Here is a 20,534-nt window from a genome sequence, read left to right as displayed (position 1 = left end):
ATCAGTGGTGGCCAACCCACCATGGGTGGTTTTGACAAGTGGGTGGGGCTACCCACCTGTCTGTCACATGATATCAGGTGATTTAAACTTCCTATTTTTCCTTTGGCGCTCACTAAGCTCCAAATTCTTCTTTTGCAAGCCCAGTTCAAATTCAATACACAGCTGCAAAGGAAGAATCAGGAGCACACACAGAGGAGTGCCGCAGATTCTTCCTTTTGAATTCAGCACCATGCCTCCTTGAGCTGGTTTTGGAAGCAGTCAGATACACTCAGGAGCTCCTGATCCCTGCTCAAAGCAGTTCAACCCAAAGCTGTAAAGGAACTTGGCAGGGGAAAAAAAGCAAAATGGCAGGGCCAAGACAGTAACTGACGAGGGAGCAAGACTCCCTCTTGGAATGTTCTCCTGCACAAGCCTTGCACTTCTGTGCTCTTGCACGTTTCCTGTGCACTTTGGCAGGGTTGTGCAGGAGAAGGTCTCAGAGGTTTCTGCCCTTGCCCCAGTCAAACGCTGTGCACTTCTCTCTGGTACCATCCATAGGTGTCCCAAAATCACCCCCCCCCTTTTGGCTGCCTCTGTTGGACTCATGGAAAGCCCCCCATCTTTTCTCCACGCCCTCTCCCTTCTTGGAATAGCACCTTCTCCCTCCTCAGGACCTTCTGCATTGCCAAAATCATTTTTCAGACCATTCAAGCGATCTTACCTGCTTCTCCACTGCTGCACAACATCCACTTGCTGCACACTCCTGTTAGCAGAGATTATCTTAAATCAAGGCTGCAAAAAGGGCCACATAAATTTCCACGTTGTAAAAGAATGGCCAGGAATCTCAAAAGACTTTCCACAAAGGTTGTTTACAAGTTCATTTGGGTCCCAACAATCCCGCATGGCAAGCTGCAGTGCTGAGGGGTGGAGCCAGTTGGGCTGGGGAAACCATGAAGCTCGCTGGGAGACTTTGGCTCTCTCTCAGCTTGTCCTACCTCACAGGGTTATTGCAAGAATGAAATGGAGGAAGTCATGAATGTCACTCTGAGCACCCTGAAGGAAGTACAGGATGAAACCTTCACACATAAATCTTCCCACCTTCTAATCGTTTTAAGCCTTGCCAGATCTAGCTTTTACTACCAGCCGAGTGCTAGAAGCTTCACCTTTGGTGGAATCCTATCTGGCAAGTTCTGCAGCTCACCAAATTTGCTGTGATCCAAATTCTAGGCGTCATTTTCAACCATCACCCTTCTCAAACTGTTCTGCTTGATCAAAACAACTGCTCCAGAACCATTTGCAATGAAACAGATGTCAACACGAGACAAATAGCTTGGAGGCTCCTAGCCTGGTCCTCAAACTAGGCCTGTAAACACGACAGACAGACACACACACAACGTTCCTCAGGAACGCTGTTCTGGCCCCCATAAGTGCCTCAACTGTTAAATTCCTCATGTCCTCTTTCAACAACATTTCAATGTCCGCCCAACAACAACCGAAAAGGTTTGCGGATTCAAGACTACATGAGACCACTCCCTGCTTCCCAACAGAGCACCCAGGCAAGTACACTAATGCACTCTGCACATACTCAGAAGCACCCTCTGTTCTTTCCTCACCTATTCCAAGGCTACCCATTGAAGGAGGGTGTATGTGTGTGGGGGGTCTCTTTCCTCCCCCTTCCCTTGTTGCTATGCTGGAAACAACTGAGTAATTTATGCCTAGGCCTTGAAGAGTAAAATGAGCAGTGACTCAATTAGCAAAGCTGACAGTTTTGGTGGCGGAATGAGTTAATCTGGGGAAAGGTCATTCCTCTGTAAATTATGGGAAATATAAAATAAAACCTAAGAAAAGGGAAAGTTCAGCAGCACCTTGCCAACGGCTTGCAATAAAGCACATACGCTTCTTGTCGGAGGCACGGGTGACCTTCCTCCCTCGACACCCCCCAGACCTGCCTAATACATTCGTGGGGAGGGGGAGGCAGCCTGCTCACTCCCGGAGAGAGAGGCCTGTTAATAATTAAATGTTAATCTAAAAAGCAATTTTAGCCGCAGTCCTGAAGATGTGGTTCAAGATTATATTAGCATGTTAAGAGTCAAGGGTAATTTTCCTCTAACTCCTTGTGTGATCTTTAAAAGCCTGGCAATCTTAAAGTGGCACGGACGTCGCTGAGGAAAAATGGGGTGGTGGTGGACCCACAGATAATGCTCGATAGTGGGGCTGCGTTACCCCTCCCCCCAGGCTAAAAAGTGTGTATGTTCACCTAAAGTCTTGCAAGCAAAAAACAAAAAAATCCCAAAGCCATTTTGTTTTGATGTTATGTATATTGTTTAGAGATGTATTGTTCAGCTATGTTTACTTAAAATGTGAATTATTTTTTTTCTTATTATTGCAATTGTATCAAATGTAGAATTTATGTTGATTTTTATGTTATAAACTGCCCAGAGAGCTTTGGCTATGGGGCGGTATACAAGTGTAATAAGTAATAATAATAAGCGCCAGGCTGTTTCCTTCACATTAATTGGTGGGGTGGGGAGAGATGACTCAACCCTTCCGTCCAGCCTTGGATACCACTGGCCTCTTCCAAAGCTGGCCCCAAAGCTTCCTTGAACCCCACTCCTGCCCTCTCTGTGCTCAGGGGTAGCCCTCCAGACGTCGGTGGACTCCAGCCCCGGTCAGCCCTGACCACCAACTGGGCTGGTGGGGGTCCCAGAACATCTGGAGGGCCCCAGACTCTCTGTGGGGCAGCCCCCACTCACTCCTCCTCAGCCCATTCCCACTAGGCTTGCTTAGAGGGCTGGACCAAGACATTTGATTGCCTCAGACAAGGGGCAACACTCCCCCCCCAGTTGACCCCCCAAGATCCCATGCACAAAAGCCTCCTGGGCTGGCCATGGAATTGGCCTCTGACCCTGGCTGAGGGGGTGCAGGGTAGGCCAGGGCCAAAGGTAGACTCCATGGCCAGGCCAGTATCTGACCCTCAGCACCCACCACGTGAGACCTCGTGCTGGCTCAGCCGCCCCCCCTCCAGCCTCTCTGCCTCCCCTGTTCTTCTTTTATTCATATCCCATCCTTCCTCCAAGGAGCTCAAGACAGGGGGTGTGGTCCTCTCCCACATTTTTATCCTCACAACAACCCTGCGAGGCGCACGTTAAGCCAAGAGTCAGTCACTGGCCCGCTGGTCACCCCCAGTGAGCATCATAATGGCAGTCAGTGGCTTCGTGCTTATGCCTTTTAAAAAATTCAAAAAAATATAACTGGTGAATAGTTTTCTGCTGAAAGGCAGGCCTATAAATATTGCAACGCTCTTGAAGCATTAAAGCTGCAATCTTATATGCTTACCTGGAAGTAAGTCCTACTGAACTCAATGGGACTTACTCCTGTGCAAGATTGTGCTGTAAACAAGGGATACCATCTATATTATTAATTATTATTATAAGTATAATTATTAATTAGAGAGCCAGTGTGGTGTAGTGGTTAAGGTGTAGGACTACCACCTGGGAGACCAAGGTTCGAATCCCCACACAGCCATGAAGCTCACTGAGTGACCTTGGGCCAGTCACTGCCTCTCAGCCTCAGAGGAAGGCAATGGTAAACCCCCTCTGAATACCACTTACCATGAAAACCCTAATCATAAGGTCACCATAAGTCGGAATCGACTTGAAGGCAGTCCATTTCATTTTCAATTATTAATTACCCACTCTTCACCCAATAAGAGACAATAATGCTGGAAAAAACAGAAGAGAGTAGAAAAAGAGGAAGGCCAAACAAGAGATGGATCGATTCCGTAAAGGAAGCCACAGACCTGAACTTACAAGATCTGAACAGGGTGGTTCATGACAGATGCTCTTGGAGGTCGCAGATTCATAGGGTCGCCATAAGTCTTAATTGACCCAAAGGCACATAACAACAAACTTTACCCAAAGGTCCCAGGGTGGGTTACAACAATTTTAAAATATGACATTAAAAACAATTTGAAAACAACCTAAAATCCCAAAATGGGGAGGGAGGGAAGAGTCCTAAATATACACGGCTTGGTTGTCAAGGGCCAGGGTGAAGAGTTACATCTTCAGCATTTGCCTAAGACTGTACAACTAAGTTGCCTGATGCACCTCAGCGGAGAGGGAGTTCTGTAGCTTAGGGCCACCACAGAGAAGGCCCTCTCCCGGGCCGCCCCCTCCCGAGCTTCGGAGGGTGGTGGAACTACCAAAAGGGCTGCTCTCAACTTCCTTCCCTTTATTTGGGGAAGGGAGGAGAAGGGTAGATTTCACAACGCCCTTACAATACTGCCATTTTTACATTCAGGGATTAAAAGAAAAAGAACAAAACCGCACAAGAAGATCTGAAGGCAAGGCGGAGGCACACAATTTGTTGGGAAAGCAAAGGGCTGGGTTTTGGGGTGGATAAGCCACAGAAAGACCGAAATGAGAAGTGGGCAGTGCATAACTCCAGGATCTGTAGAGTCCTTACTTTTGCATTTCTCCCAAGCAAGCATGGCGTGTAATGAAAAGGACAGAATTTGGCCTTGTAAGAAACTTCACAGGGTTGTTGTGAGGATAAAAAAAATCACGTTGGTATGCCACCTTGTGCTCTTGGGAGGGAGGGAGGGAGGGAGGGAGAGAGGGGGAGAGGGAGGGAGGGAGGGAGGGAGAGAGAGAGGGGGGAGAGAGAGGGAGAGAGAGGGAGAGAGACGGAGACCCCCACTCACTGCCCCCCACTTTGGCTTCTAAGATTTAATCAAGGTCCTGGCCAGCCAGTTTCAAGCTTCTTTGCAATCATGAGAGCCAGAAACATGCATATTTACCACGTGTGCATTTGCACACATACACACAGAACAAAGGCAGCAAAAGCAATCCTTCCATCTACTTTGGGCTCCCAGCCTCTGTACCTTCACCAACAGAATGTACTCTTTTCCTGTCCTCCAGCAAAACAAAATAAAATACACACCTAAAAATAGGAAGTCTTTTCAGAGCAAAACTAAGCAGAATAAATCATTACCTGCAAATTGATTTAGCTTGCATACATTTACCCCGGGCGTCCCATTCAGACCTGATCTTTATCAGCACAGAAGCAAGGCTAATAAAAAGAACCAAGGGAATAAAGTAGCATAAGATCCAGCTGGCCTACGCAACTGTGACCCAAGCAAGGCAAAAACAGCTCACTAGCCTCATACTGTGGCCTGTCAGAGAGAGCGGATAAAAATCCTTCTTGAAGCATGTTTATTATTCTTCGTATTTCAAATATCCTAAATGCTTCTTTAAACCTAGTTTAAAGTGAAATCTGAATTTAATACAAAACCCAACAAGTTAAAACTCTACACCTGTTTCCTAAGACTGACTCATAACCTACTCAGCAGATTGATGTGGTTCAGACAAAATGCAAACCAGAATTTGGTGCAACAGGAAGAAACAAGCCTTAAGGAGCAACTGGAAATCAGAGGGTGGCATGCCTCAAACCAGGCAAAGTGTGTGCATGGAGGGTACCACTACATGCTCAGGACCCACGCAGCTGAAGGTTTCAACCTGCCCATATCTTCTGGAGAGGCTCCTCTTTGTGTACATCTGCCCAATGAGGCATGTCATATGTCAAGCAGGGGTTGTGCCCTGCCCTTTGAATCCCCTCCCTATAGCAACCTGACTAGCACTGACTTTACAACATTTTCAGCCCTGGTCAAAACATATCTACTTGCCCAGACATTTTAAAGTCGGCTGCTTCGTTATTTTCATTACTGCTTTATTTTTATATCCCCCCCCACTCCGGTAAGAGCCCAGAGAGGCTATCATCATCTGTCAAAGTCCATCAGCATAGAAACTATAATTAAAAAAACACCTCAGTCAGTAACAGGGGTGGGCACAAGATCAACTGGGATCTATCGAAAGACCTCAGGGTGATTTGCAGGAGAACATCAAAGAGTTTCGACTTCCCATCATTTAATAACAGCAGCAACAAAAATGACCTGCCCAGCCCCATTGTGCTGCTGAAACACGAAACGCTTTAGGTAACCAAGGCCTGTCAGCTCAGTTCAGAATTCTTTTATCCTTCACGTGTGCCTTTTGCACCAGGTTCCTGTAGTTGGATCTTGTGGTTGCAATAAAAAGGTAGATCCTGCAAGCCTGAAGTCTGCCCATCCCTAATCTCTAATAGAATATGATACAGCAATGATAATTTGACTATTGAGATCTACTCCTGAGCAAACAAAGTGTTTTCAGTAGCTGCCTAAATGATATGGAGGACAACGGAATCTGCAAAGACAGGGAATTCCGTAAGTGCAACACCATATGAAGAACAGTGTTACGCAAGGTCACACACCTTGCCGGCCTTTACCAGGCTAAATTCAAGGTGCTGGTTTTGGTGTACAAAGCCCTACGCAGCTTGGGACCAGGATACCTGAAAGACCGTCTCACCCCTTATATATCCAGTCGATCACTGCGCTCTGCAGGTGAGTGGCTCCTGCAGATACCATCTTATCAGGAGGTTCATTCTGCACAACATAGGAAGTGGGCCTTTAGCGTTGTGGCACCTACACTTTGGAATTCCCTCCCCTTAAATATCAGACAGTCGCCATTTCTGTTATCTTTTTGGCGCCTACTGAAGACCTTCCTTTCAACAAGCCTTTTAAGTAGAGACCTTATCCCAGTCTGCGTCTGTGTTGGAATGGCTTTTAAATATGTTTTTTATGTTTTTAAAATGTTTTATTTTTAAGGTGTTTTGCACGTGACTCCCTGGTTACAACAGCTCCGCTTGCTACCAGTCTGGTTCCAAGCACAATTCAAAGTGCTGGTTATGATCTATAACGCCCTATACAGCTCGGGTCAGGCTATCTGAAGGACCGTATCTTCCCATATGAGTCTGTCCGAGCCCTGAGATCATCAAGGGAGGCCTGTCTCTCAGTCCCATCACCCTCACAGGCAAGTCTGACGGGAACACCGGAAAGAGCCTTCTCAGTGGCTGCCCCCAGGCTCTGGAACTCCCTGCCTAAGGAGGTTAGACTGGCTCCCTCCCTGCTGCCCTTCCGATGGCAGGTGAAGACTTTTCTGTTCTGATAGGCTTTGGGGAACTGACTCCAAGGGCTATTAAATACAGATTTGTATTTTGCGTGTGTGTGTTTTTAATCACTAAGTTTTAAGTAGTTTTAATTTTATAGTTAATTTAATTACATTTTAATGATAACTTCTGTATATTTTATTTATTTTTTTAAACTGTATTGGTTTTAATTTTTGTAAGCTGCCTTGAATCCCAGTTCTGAGGAAAAGGCGGCATATAAATGACTAAAATAGATAATAACAATTTATATATTTTAAGATCTTTTTAGTGTTTTGTCCCTTGCTAGCCTGGGCTCCTTCTTGGAGGAAGAAGCAGGAGAGAAATTTAATAATAATAAAATTATTATTGTTGTTGCTGTTATTTTGTCCAGATCACAGAATTCAGTTTTTCCGGGTGATTGAGAATTTGGTCCTCTGTTGCTGGGTCCTGGTGTGTGTGTGCGTTTAGGCACAGAGTACAAACAGTTCTCATTATAAATTAGCATTCGGGATGAGGGGAAAGCGCATTTACCCTGATGGCGACAGATGCCAGAGATCCATCTAAGCTACAGAAAAACGCCACCCCACACTCCTGGAACGGAGCCAGTTGGGTAAAGTTGCACAGATCTATGTTGACTCACAAGGAACTGAGACAGATGTCTGATGGAAAATTACAAATGGAATTATAAATTATGCCGCTGTCAGCAGCCTATTGATTGGACAAAGTCACTTCCAGAAGCACTTCTTGATTTTTTTTTAATTAAGAAAAGCAGAATTAGCACTATATATAATCTAATCAGAGCATTTTCCAAGCAGCAGGATCCAAGATCTACTTTAGACAAATAAAAAGGTCATTTGTATCCAGCCACTTCTGAAGAAAAACACGCAAATCCCCTACAGAGTTTTGGTAGGCATGGAAAAGTCCTCCAAACAGCAAGGACGAGCTATGCCAACCTTGGCAAACCTGGTGCCCTCCAGGTGTTTTGTACAGCAACTCCCATCAGGCCCAGACCACACAAACTGATAGGACTTTATCTCAAAATGTTTGGAGGGCACGTGGCTGGCGAAGGTTGAACGATGCACTTGGCAGGTAATTATGCAAGAACTGCGGTAACTTGCCGCCACAGATAACAAGGCACCTTGTGGCCCCCTGAAAGACCCATCTGTTGTGGCATAAGCCTGATGGGGCACCGCAGAGCACAATTTTCTGAACCTCAGTCCCTCATCGCCTTGAGCAAGGCATTCAGCTGTTCGAAAGCAGGCACATCTTGCCTGGTACTTCCTCTGGCCAGCAGTGATGTTCAAAGGTCTCAGGCAAAGAAGGGTTGCTCCCAAGTCTTGCTGCCCCAAATCCTTTTAACTGGAGGTGCCAGGGATTGGACCTGGGGCTTTTTATATCTACAGCAGGTGGCTCTGCCATTTAGCCATGCCCCCTTTCAAACAACTCTTTGTCCATGGGAACGAAGAGTGACCTCCCCACCACAGCAGCCTTGCAGGTTGGTCTACAGAAGTTGGCAGTCCTCAAGAATTTACAGCAGCCCACCCACCCGCCCAAGGCAATCCCTGGGTAGCTATCAACAAGCTGCTGTCTTGCTGGGCCATATAAAGTACCTGCTTTGCATTCAAAAAGTCCCAGAGTCAATCCTCAGTACCCCCAGGTAAGGCTAGGGAAGACCCCCAATTTAAAACCCTAGAGCGCCGCTGCTGGTCAGGGTGGACAAGAGGAAGCAATGGTACGATTTGGTATAAGGGCAGCTTCCTATGTGCCTAAAATGAAAAGCTGCAGACAACTCTCTTCCAGTTTACCAGAACTTCCATGCCTGGTTGTCTGGAGACTAGGACTGAGCCAACCTCTCCCCCACACCCTGTTCTCATGAATTTGGAGAGACATCCAGCCCCCTACGAAAGAGGAGAGTTCCATTTTGGGGGAGGGCACCCGCCATGTTAATTCCCCTTTCATTAAAAAACAAATAATTTTTTAAAAAAGTTATATGCTGCCATTTCCCAAGGCACTCTGGGGCAGAAGTTGGGTTGAGAGCAGGACCAGCTGCTTCTGAACAGGCCTCAAAGCACTTTCCAGTTCATAGGAATTTCCCCTGCTCCCCATTTGGGAGAACCACTGGTTTCAGGGGGGTTGATTTATCCCAAATCTCCACACAAGATATATATGTGTATGTGTGCGGACATGTGTGTGGACACGTATGTCTGTCCAACATCATGGAGCCTTCCAATTACTGAAATCTCAGTTGAGGAGACTGCTTTGGTTCATCCCTACTTGAGACTATTCCTACTTGCCACTGATTACCTGGCAAGTAAGTCTGAAATGCAAAACACTGTCTCCAGCTGCTTCACCTAGAGTGACTTCCCTGCCTTAGTTTTCAAATCCAGGAGTTGGCAGGAGGCACTCCTCACGCATCTTCACACACTGGAGATAACCGCACAGCCAAGGTTGATACTAGTAGATGGGAGGGCAGTTTAGAAAGCCCCACACCTGCACCCAGGGGCAGACAGAAGGCCCCCATTGGCTCCTAAGCCACTGGCTAGTTGGATTTGCATTTGTGGGGAGCAGACAGACATCCCCTGCTTGCAATACGTTGGAAAACGAAAAAGGTAACTCCAACAATGAAAGGTCAAAATTCAATAAGCAGAGAATTGAAGCCAGTGGGAAGGTCACTGATCCAGCTTTGGTGACTTCAAACACACACAAAGTCAGAAGCAGGTTTTTAAATAGATGCTCTGCTGTGCTTCAGTTGTCCTGTCTTTATCTTCAGGTAGCCAGGCAAGGAAAGCTTTTGTAAAGTGGTAAATAAAAGGTTCTCTTTTCCATGCCACAAAATGACTGGGCCGTGTTGGCAGATAGCAGTAGAAGTTATCTATTATATATTGGATGGTCTTCTATTAAATGCTTGAGCTGGCCACAAGGCTGTTTGGAAGAACCGCCCCGACAACTGAGGAGGAAAAGCAGAACCAAGTCCTATCCTATGAGATCTGGAAAGGCCCAAAATGTGTTTCCCCTTCAATCTTTGAAAGAACACATGGTCCCCAAGTGACAAATAGTTAACAGGACAGAAGACAATCAGCCTGTCCAAAAGTGCGCTCATCTGATGGTTGTGCGGATCAGCCGCTGACTGCATTCACCCTATAAGAGCCGTTGACAAGACGTTATCTACACTGGATCAACTGACAGTGATGGTGCAAGCTTTTGAGTTACTCAAAGTGTTTCCATGAGGCAAAATGAGCGTTCAGAGTCCCAAAGTGTAAGATAAGCTCTTTGGTAGTGCTGGGTGGCCTCCTTCTCCTGCATCATGATTGCTAGTAAGCTTCCTTCATGCAAATCTACAGATGTTGCCACATACTGAGAGAGGCTCTTTGTCTACACTGACTGAGGAGGACTCTCTGTGGTCTCAAGGAAAGGTCTTTCCCAGGCAGGGGGTCTTCTGCATGCAAAGCACACGCTCTACCACTGAGTTAACGGGGGTCCCAAAAGGACGACACCCTCCAAGCCTTCTACACCCGGGGGGGACGGGACCTCCAGCCTCTGGGTCACATTTCACCCACCAGTCCTCCTCTTCTGGCCACGGGGCTGCTTCAGCCCAGCCATGCATGGCTGCCCTACACCCAAAGCCATATATGGACAGGGCAGGGAGGGCAGGCAGGCTCTGCCAACTGGCAGTGCTGAGGGCAGGTCCTGCAAAGTGTTTTGGGCTGTTCCCAAGCCCCTGACAACTAGGTAACTGTCGGGCATTTCAAAAGCACTGCAGAAAGCAGTGCGCTTTGACAGCTGTCAATCACCTGGCATGCTTACGACGACCGACCAGCGAGTGATCCTGGCCACCAGTCAAAGTTGGCCCACGAGGATGGGGAGAGACAAAAGAACTGGCCCGTCAGGTCAATAAGATTCCCCACCCATTGTACAGAACTGGGTTCTACACATTAGGGATAGCCAACCCATTTTGGTCTGAGGGCAACACAGCACTCTGTTGCAACACCTGTGGGAGGCTGCACTCCAGCAGCTGGAGTTGCCACCCCACACTCAGGCACACACTACGCACACAGACACAGAAACAAACGCCTGTTCCCAAAGACCCACAGCGGAGAGGGAAACGGCGCTCTCCTTGCTCTGCAGATGATCAGTCTGAGGAGGGCAGAAGACACAATGTTACCCATCACTGCCTCCTGTGCTTGGGGGGAAAGGAGGAGAGATCTGCTGGCAGGGGTGGTGTTGGTGGATATCCCTGTTCAAACCCTACAATGACTTTGTGCACCAAGGATGCAGCTTCTCGATTCTGGCGACCAAGATGAGATGGTGTCACCACCGTGCCGTTATCATTATGCAACCCAGCAGTGAGCTGGACGGATGACTGCCGTAACCTTCTGAGTTTTCCAACTTCACCCTGGGGGCGCCCACGCTTCTTCCGGTGAGGGTCCTGGGAAGACAGCTGGACCACCCCCCCACTGAGCTTCCCTTCTCTTTGCTACCAAGATGTGATGCTGCCCTCTAAGCTGGTCGGCTTCAAAAGGGAGACTAGCAACGTCATGGAGAGTGGGCCTATCGATGCGCAAGAGTCATGGTGGCTAGAGAGAGCTTCCAGCTGCAGCCGTAGCATACTTCCAAATAAGAGTTGGCAGGGAACAGCAACAGAGGAGAGCTCGTGCCTTCATGGCTTGCTCTCCAGAGGCATCTGAGGAACCGGGCGCAAGACTAAAAGAAACTTTGTGACCCAAGTCAGGGAACATGAGCCCTGACCTGCATCAAGCAACAGGCCCAACTAGTCCAGCATCCTGTTCTCATAGAGGCCAACCGGGTGCCTACAGAAAGCCTATAAGCAGGTCACATGAGCGCCACTGCACTCTCCCCCGCCTGTGACTCCCAGCAACGTGGCTCGTGCTGACCACGAGACATGATGCAAGGGTATATTTATTATTTATTATTATTGGATTTATATCAAATATATTTATATTGCAGGACGCACTTCGTTCAGACAAGACCGAAACCCTGCCTAGCATCCCGTGTGAACCAAAAACCCGCCTTACACATCACGTCTCCACGCACTTCTGCTCGGGAAGCAGTGCAGTCTTTTCGCTCAACCTCCGCCCCGCTGTGCCTCTTTGCAGAGCTTCATGGCTGGCTTCCTCGCCTTTGCGCTTGCAGCCCAACTTCCTGACCTTTGCAGCCCCCCCCCCCGCCCCAGAGCCGCATGCAAAAAGGAGCTGTCTTGGCTGAATGGAAGGGCCCATTTTTCACTCGCGCTGTCTGGATGTTTGGGATTCACCCTGTCTCCTCTGTGTGGGATGAACATGGACAACAGATCTCCACAATGCACCCAGAGCTCTCCCCTCCTGGGACGGGTCTGCCAGCGTGGCTTCAGGAAGCATCAAACTCTTGCATGCGAGGAGGAGGAGGGCTCTTTTGAAGGCAGAGCTATTATCCAAGGATTTACCAGTCGACAGATGGGGTTCCCATTCAGGGGCTCCAGGACTCCTGGGGAGGAATGTCTTAAAGCACCAATGGCTTCCACAACCTCTGCAGTAGCCCTCGCTTGCCTAATCGGGTTAAGGCCTGATGGGACGTCCATCACCCAAACGCTGTTTTGCAACACAAAGCTCTAGCACGGCCATACCCTAACCCTCCTACAATGAACACAATTCTTCAAACAAGACAGTTCAGCCCAGGGAGGGAGAGCAACAGGAGACAGCTTTGGGAAATCACGGCAGGTTCTTCAGAGCAAATAAAATAACTTTTACCAGAAACAATGAAATAGTCAAAACTGCCAGGACTGAGAGCCACACAGAACTCTTTGTCCAGACTCGAAAATGGAGGCCTGCTTCCAAGTTTGATACAGTCTATTCTGTAGGAAAGTATTCAAATGTTAAACTGTTACTTACTGCATACAAGACAAAAAAAAAATGCCAAGAATTGAACTTACAGGAAGCCCCACTGGACACCAAAACAACCGAATCAGCAAATGTAATGGTTTTAGCCACTTAAGCTCAGTGTCTTTGTATCTGAACACAAGAATACCGAAAGCACTTGGGACTTGTGTTGCAAGGTGGGGGCAAAGAAACTTGGGAGGGGAGGTCTGGGTGCTGGTGGTGGTATAAAATCATGACTTCTGTGCAGAAAGACTACAACTGGGATCCCCCCCCCTTTACTTCTCTCACATCACCCAATGAAAACCAGCAGGCAGTAGATTCAGAATAGACAGAATAACCTGATTATTCACACAAGGGACTCCCTGCCACAAGATGGCATGACGGCCAATGGCTTTCAAAGGGGATCAAATCAAGGGGTGGATGGGCACACTTTCAGAAACCTGGGGATGGGGGTCAATTTCTTCTTTCTTCCTCTTGAACCACCATGTCCACCAGTTACTACTGTAAAACAAGGGCAAGTCAAAAATCCTTGGTAATCTACCACAAGCCCTGATCTACCTTCTACTCATCCCTGCATTAGAGGATCTACTTTTAGCATCCCTTTAACGTATTTTCTCACTTAAAAAAAAAAAAAGTCATTAAAAATTGTTGGAACACAGCCGGATTCCATTTTATTAGGGTTGCATCTGTCCAAGTGCCAAGGTGCTGGGTGCAAAGAGGAACTCATTACTGTTTGAAGACAGGGTATATTTTTGCTCCAATGCAGCTGTGCGCCTCTTCTTGTGGGCAGACCCTGGAACAGCTGCATGAAATCCTAAAGCTTACAGAAGTCCTGTTCAAGAGATCAATACTTATAAGTACTAAGCAGGTGAAGGGACCCTCCTGGCACCAAGATGGGCACAAGCCACGCCCTTGGTCAGCATGCAATTGGCATCAGTCTGAAGCCGGCCCCAAACAGTTACATGCGATGAGGTCTTTTCCGTGTGATAGTGAGAGTGCGGTGTCCGGGGGGCATGGCCGTTGTGCAAAGCAGCATCTAGGCCAGCTTTTGCCAACCTGGTGCCCTGCAGATGTTTTGGACGGCAACTCCCATCAGCCCCAGCCAGAGGGCTCCAGGTTGATGAAGGTTGATCTAGGGCATGGGGATTGCTAGGGGCCTCCTTGGAAGCCCCTTCGCGTATTTGGCACTCACAGGTACCTAACGTGTAAACAGGCAACAGGCAATCTAATCAACCTAAGGAGATCCAATAAAAACGTCTCCTTTTACTTACTCCATGCATTTTTTAGAAAAGGTTAGTACAATGCCACAACTAGGGTTGGAAAGATCTCTCCATTTCCATTCTCTCACTTTCTCGTTTTCCAATCTTAAATTCAGTTCTCCACATTTCTGTAACTATTTGCAATTTTTTTAAAAAAAAACTTATGAAAATTCTCCAGCATTTTAGGGCAAATTTCTCCTAACACACACATTGTTGCAAGCACTTTTGACTAATGTACACATTTTTGCCAACCATTTCTCATCATATAATGCATTTTTGCATATTGTTTTCACTCATATGTCCCTTTTTATGCACTTTCCCCTAACCTATGCATTTTTGTGAACATCGTTTAGTTGGCGAACTGCATCGTGACTTTCGAAGGATGGCTGCCCTTCGGTTCTCATGCTGTTTCGCAAAGTGTAAATTTGATATATTCAGCTTTAAATGCAAACTGAATCAAATTTCTCTCCTAACCCTAGCCACAATCCCAACAAACAAACCTGGATTTTGCATTTCTCTTCTCACACGGTTAAACCACTTCCTTTAAAAGATGCAGCCTGAGCCAAAAAAGAGTCTGAGTAAAACATCTGTCTACATTCACAGCAAAGAAAACGGCACATTGAGGAAAAAGGAAATTCAAACAGGCCTTTCCTATTTAGCTGTAGATAATCTCGCGCAGCCACCGGATCAGAAAATGAGGCATCTATCAAGATCTGTGTATTTGTTTTACAAAGGCCCACCTCCTCCTTCTCCCACTCTTCGCCGAGGACCAGATGACAGGCAAAGAAATACAAAATGATTAAAATGAACATACGGAACAACGCTGAACGCTCACTTGAAGAGCGGCCGGGCCGGGGGGGGGGGGGAGAGAGAAGAGAGAGAATACAGCATTACCCCCCCACCCACCCGTTCCCTTCTCCCCTTCTATGTTTATAGCAATTGTATGAAAATGTACAACACGCAACGGCAACAGCTGACAAATGAGATCAAACAGACGCGGTTTCGACTTGGCTCCTTCCTGGTTCCTGATTGGCATTAATTGTGAGCGTTTGCAAAGCAGAACAGAGAGAAGCTGACATTAGCTTCAAGCGAACATTTCCCTTCTAATAGTTTTAATGATTACAACGGGAGTCCATGATCAGCACCGCGCATTAATAACCCAGGAACAGCTGGGCAGGCAGGCGCGGAGGGAGGGAGGGTGGGAGGGAGGGAAGGGAGGCTGTGTTGGGATGGCCCTCCCTCCCCCGTGTGTGTGTGTATGTACATGTATGTGCACAACACACACACATGTGGACACACACACACGACAAACCAACTCCACTAAGCCCATTGCCTCCTGGAAAGATGTTTTCTGGGTTGCTATTTTTTGCAAATTCAGAGAAGTGGTGGATAGGCAAGAGAGGTCCAGTGCCAGGGGGCAGAGTGGGTCCACCAAGACCAGAGCCTGAAAAGCCCCAAATTACCCAGAGAAGCATGTGATGTTGGTCTCCGCTTCCATCAGGGCAAGAAAAGAACAGGGAATTGTAGGCGGCTGGTCACCCGGGTACCAAACGCTTGAATTTCCTTCGGAGCATTTTTTCTTCCTCTGCAAACACACACCATCTGGCCATGGCCTTTCTTCCACTTCGGCCCTTCACTCACTGGGGACCTTGTGGCAAGTAAGCACTGATGCCCAGGCAAATCCACTCCCACGCCATGCCCTGGCACAAGGTTGCCCTCTCACATTCTCTCTTCCAGCCAGAAACAGCTCCTGAAAACCCAGCAGGCAGTCTCCGAGGGTGCAGCCCTGACGAATGGAACCCTAACAGGTCAGAGTCTGCAGCCTGCACCGGGCATCACCCAGGTCTATGTTTCAAGAGCATCACACAGAGTGGAGATTTCCACGCTGCCAGTTTACAAACAGTGGAGATACTCCCCCCCCCAGATTACCCAGGTATATTGGGATTGTACACTGTTCCTTCACATACCCTGCTGCCCACTCATTTTCTGCCACTTCCACGGCGGGGCACTTGGCCAGGAGGAAATCAACCGATGAATGGGTCCAGCTGCCCTATGACTTGCAATTTCCCTGTTGCTTTGGAACAGGGCAGGGGACGTTTCCACCCCGAGGGCTGCATTTCCTTGTGGGCAAGCGTCCAGGGGCCACATGCCACCGGTGGGCCCAGCGGCAAAAGCAGGTGCAGCCTCATTGTGTAGAAGGGTTCGCTGCAGCCCCGCAAAGAGTCAGAGGCTTCTGCACTCCTCCACCCCCTGTTCGCCTCTCTCCGTCCTCCACCCAGGCAAGCAAGTAGCATGGCTACAGTTAAAAACGCACCCAGCAAGGCAAAAAGCACTTGAGGCGGCGGCAGAACAGCTGGGGAGAGTCGGGGGCCTGATAAAGTGGCCCCCCAGGGCACATTTGGCCCCTGGCCTGAAGGGTTCCACCCCTGCTCTAAGGCCTACACTGCCACACTCACTTATGGCATCTGGCCCACTTCAACCAGGTCCCAAACTTCAGAGAACATCCATTTCCTCTGCTGGGTCCTTTCGAGGGGAACTTCCAGCCCAGTTGTTGTTCTACAAAGGCAGCCCGGCAGGGCTGGGGGGTGGGGGGAGGAGAGGGGAGAGGAGAAGGGGGGGAAGGGAGAGAGAAGGAGGGAGAGAGAGAGAGGTGGCATATGCTCTGGTGATGCTGCCAGCAAAAGAAAAAGGGGAAAGCCAAGAAAATGTGCCAGCCAACCCAGTGAGTTTCCTGCCATGAAACCAAGCAGAGAGACTCCCGCTGCTTGTGGCCACAAAATGGGCCCAGCAGAGCCCCTTCCTCCGAAAAGCAGATCTTGCCGCACAGAAGAGGCTCTGCCGATGTACAGGATTGCAAGGTATATCCCCCTTTCCCCACCCGGGCAATAAGGCATCCCTTCGGGGTCATGCAATCCTAGAAAGCATATTGCCCACACGCTTTCAAGCTTACTTTCACAGCCATGAGGACTAGGAACTTCGTTTTTGATGAAAATGGAAATGGACTGCCTTCAAGTCAATTCCGACTCATGGCGACCCTATGAATGGGGTTTTCATGGTAAGAGGTATTCAGAGGGGGTTTACCGTTGCCTCCCTCTGAGGCTGAGAGGCAGTGACTGGCCCAAGATCACCCAGTGAGCTTCATGGCAGTGTGGGGATTCGAACCCTGGTCTCCCAGGTCGTAGTCCAACACCTTAACCACTACACCACAGTGGCTCTTTTTGATAAATAAGAATTCTGCAGCCAACAGCCTAGCTTGTGGCTTTTCTAGACTCCCTTGAAATCCCAGAACATATTGATTTGAGATGGTGGGTCGTTTAAAAACTAAAATAAGAATATTACTCTTCTTCTCTGGGGACAGTTGATGTTTTTTATTGCAAAGCCCCTATTCCCACCACACCTGAAGAATAAGGGCAACACAGTGGAAGGTGGAAATTCGAACGCATACAAACGAAGTGAGTGAATAACCTGCATAAATCCAGCAAAGACGCAATTAAACTGAGGTTCATACAATCTAAAGCTTCAACAGAGAACTTTTAGTAGGCACTTTATATCTCTGGCATCCTTTAACAACCTCTTGGGTTTATTGCAGCAACAAATTTCAGAGCCAGAACAAGACGAGGGTCAGTGCCTCTCTAAGCAGCGACAATGGACACTATGGGGTGAGGCTGATTCAGGAGGTGAAAATATATACATTGAGTTTAGCTAGGAGGACGAGGAAGGTTTGCTGAAAGGAGAAACTAAAACAAAGCCAAAGGCAGACTGGCACACAGACCCCTAAAGTGCCTTTAGCACCTTGGATTTACACAGAAGGAATCAACGGGCCAGGGCCATCGACCAGAGATTTAAAGTGGAGCTGAATCACTCCCAGATAGCAGCAGCAGAGTTGGCAGGCTCACCTCCCTGGTGGATAAGCAAACAGGACGCCTCTCAAGATCTTGCAGGCTTGCTCTCCATGAGAAGGGGGCTTAAATTAGCAATCATTATCATCATCATCACTGTTTATTTGTATGCCGCCTTTCCATAACAATTTATGCACAAGGCAGCTCACAACATGAACAGAAAAAAATTACACAATCAACTGTAAGAAATACATTCTTAAGGTCAATAAGTTAACAAAAACATCTTTAAAAACATACAATAAATTGATATATCCTTACAATTCCTAATAAAATCCAACAATAACATACAGAAGCATAATCCCAATAACAGCAAAACAAAAAACTGACCAGCAGAAATTAAATTTTTCCCCAAACAGAAGCCCCTAAACAACACCCCACAGCCAAGGTGGTCTCTGGCATCTTCAGGCAATGATACTTTTTATAGCTGTGGTCAGTCAAGGCCCTTCCAGGCCAGGTAGAAAGTGGCCAGCAAGCAGGGAGAGGGTCTTGCAGCCAAGATGGTCTCTTTAACCACCCTGAGCCAAGCAAACATAAATAAATAAATAAAAATAAGACTTTAAAAAATCCATCCATCCATCCATCCATCCATCCTTGAGATGGCTTTAGGATCTCCCCCAAACAGAACTCAGGTCACCCACCAAAAACCAATGTGCAGTAAGTTCAGGGCAGACAAAACACAACACCTAATCAATGTTATATGCCTGTTTAGCTCACTTTGGATGTCAAAAAGGCAAAATACGTATTGTAAATAGAACAAAATAATTAAGCCTATGGGATTCCTTGCCACAAGATACGGCGTTGGAAACTGGGTTAGACAGCTTTAAAAGGGCATTAGGCAATTAACTGTGTCTCCTGCGATTTTTCAATAGGAACTCTATCAATGAGGAAGTCTACCTCTGAATACCTGTTGCTGGAGAACAGGAGGAGGAGGAGGCAGCAACGTTCATGTCCTGCTCAAGGGAAGCCAGATGCTGGACTAGATAGGCCTTTGGTCAGATCCAGCAAGGAGATTCTAGCTCACCCTAAAATGGCTTTTAAAAAGGGGCAAGCAAATTTACGGAGCACTAGTTTTATCTGTTATGTTGGTTAAGAATGGAGCATACATCTTCCGAAGCAGTCTATCTTCAAATACCAGTTTGTTGGGGACAATCAACAGCGGGGAGTTTTGCATTCCTATCCTCCTTGTTGCCTTCCTGGAGGCATCTGCATTGGATTCAGGAGGCTGGACTAAATGGCCCTTCGGCCACATCTAGCAACGCAGTTTTTATATTCTCTCAAGACAACTAGAGTTAGCGATCCACCGCCTCCATCTAACTCAGCAGTTTGACCTTTTGCCAGCTTCATTTATTTGTTCAGCGCCAATTTTACCAGGTGCACACTAAAAAAGGTTGAGTGAACTTCTCATCCCAGCCCCCCAAAAATGGAACACAGGAAACTGCATTATACAGAGTCAGGAACCCATGACCTTGGGAGGTGGTGGGCTCTCCAACCCTGGAGGCATTCAAGGGACAGCTGGACAGCCACCTGTTGGGGATGCTTTAACTTGGATTCCTGCATTGAGCAGCGGGTTGGACTCAATGGCCTTATAGGCCCCTTCCAACTCTACGATTCTATGTTTAGCACAACTGATCCAGTATTATTATCTAAGATCCTTTCAACTGGAGCTATCAGAGATTGAATGTAGGGCCTTGTGTTGTGGTCTACCACCAAGTTCCTTCACTACTGAACTTGCAGAAGCCCACAAATCCAGGCGACTCGAGCAAGCGAGTCAAGCCACGGAACTGCCACAGAACCCCTGCCCAAATGGCCTAGAGCTGTCTAAAACAAAACAAAACAATTAGAAGCAAGGAACCAGAACTCAAACTCAGATATTGCGGGCGGCCCCTTCAAGCATCTAAGCCTCCTCCTCCCCCTGCTCCCAAACTGGAGGTGCGTTCAGAGTACAGTAGGGCCCCGCTTTACAGCGCTTCGCTTTACAGCGTTCCGCTAATACAGCGGTTGTCAACTGCAGAAAGGCCCCGCTCCTAGGGCGCTTGTTCCAATTTTACAGCGTTTTTTGGCCATCGGGCGCCATTTTGGTCAATGTTAGTCAATGCATTCCGCTGTACAGCGGTTTTCGCTTTACAGCGGGGGTCCAGAACGTAACCTGCTGTATGAGTGGGGCCCTACTGTAACATTTTCTAAACCAACCACACCTGCATCACAGCAGTGAAAAAGGCAGTGCCCCTTTTCCTGGTGCCCTGCTGGCCTCGTACCAGGCAACAGTCCCTAGCACTGAGGCTGCCGCGACTTACCAGCCGCTGCCTCACAAAAGGGCATAATTTACATCAATACATGTTGCATATTTTTAAATGCCGCATTAATGAAATGGAAATGGACTGCCTTCAAGTCGATCCTGACTTATGGCGACCCTATGAATAAGACATCCCATTAGCTGGACAGATTTTCTTTCTCCAACTGCCACAGGGAAAGTCTGACAATGGAGAAGAGTACAGCAAACATCTTTG

The 20,534-nt window shown here is 47.7% G+C and overlaps 1 protein-coding gene across 2 annotated transcripts in view; it reads right to left on the bottom strand.

Moving 5' to 3' along the window:
- FAM222A (family with sequence similarity 222 member A) overlaps nucleotides 1-20,534 on the bottom strand; it is a 105,749-nt gene that overhangs the window by 64,590 nt on the left and 20,625 nt on the right. Inside the window, exon 1 of one of the 2 annotated variants that reach the window (XM_061602414.1) lies at nucleotides 4,972-5,020. The exons of the other annotated variant lie outside the window; for it this stretch is intronic. The gene's annotated coding sequence lies outside the window, so the exon portion shown is untranslated. Of the gene's footprint in view, nucleotides 1-4,971; nucleotides 5,021-20,534 lie in introns of those variants that run through there. 2 annotated transcript variants of the gene reach the window in all.

The sequence above is a fragment of the Rhineura floridana genome, chromosome 19 (assembly GCF_030035675.1).
Source record: "Rhineura floridana isolate rRhiFlo1 chromosome 19, rRhiFlo1.hap2, whole genome shotgun sequence".
Taxonomy (NCBI): Eukaryota; Metazoa; Chordata; class Lepidosauria; order Squamata; family Rhineuridae; genus Rhineura; species Rhineura floridana.
This window is presented reverse-complemented; position numbering and strand designations above follow the sequence as displayed.